The sequence below is a fragment of the Myotis brandtii genome, unplaced genomic scaffold (genome assembly GCF_000412655.1).
Source record: "Myotis brandtii unplaced genomic scaffold, ASM41265v1 scaffold227, whole genome shotgun sequence".
NCBI classification, from domain to species: Eukaryota; Metazoa; Chordata; class Mammalia; order Chiroptera; family Vespertilionidae; genus Myotis; species Myotis brandtii.
Window position 1 is genome coordinate 357008 of NW_005358520.1, and position 770 is coordinate 357777.

Consider the following 770-nt stretch of genomic DNA (forward strand, 5'->3'; position numbering starts at 1 on the left):
CACCACCCTGACGGGCACCAGGGGAGAGGGCACCACCCTGACGGGCACCAGGGGAGAGGGCACCACCCCGATGTACCCGGGGACACACGCATCGACTTCCCAGGGAGCTTCGTGGGAACAGAAACGGCCTGCAGACACCCAGCCTTACGGAGAGAGAAGCGAACGTGAGAACACAATACCCTTTCTTCTTAACTGGGGAAAGAGGCTACCAGGCGGCTTTTAGAAAATTCCTGCGTGTCCTAACGAGAATGCCCCACAGTCAAATTACCTTTCGCCCCAGCATTTCACAAACACATTTATCCTCAGCGGCCAAAGGACTCAGATTATAATCTAAGCCAGTGATGGCGAACCTATGACACGCGTGTCAGAGATGACACGCAAACTCATTTTTTTGGTTGATTTTTCTTTGTTAAATGGCATTTAAATATATAAAATAAATATCAAAAATATAAATCTTTGTTTTACTATGGTTGCAAATATCAAAAAATTTCTATATGTGACACAGCACCAGAGTTAAGTTAGGGTTTTTCAAAAAGCTGACACACCGAGCTCAAAAGGTTCGCCATCACTGCAATAGACCAATATATGGAGACAACCTAATTATCCATTGATAAAGAAATGAATAAAGGAAACATGGTATATTATAAAATACTAGAGGCCTGATGCACGAAATTAATGCAAGGGCCTTGGCCCTGGTCCCCTGCTCGCCGCGACTTTGTCTGGAAGGACATCTGGTCTAATTAGCATATTATGCTTTTATTATTATAGAT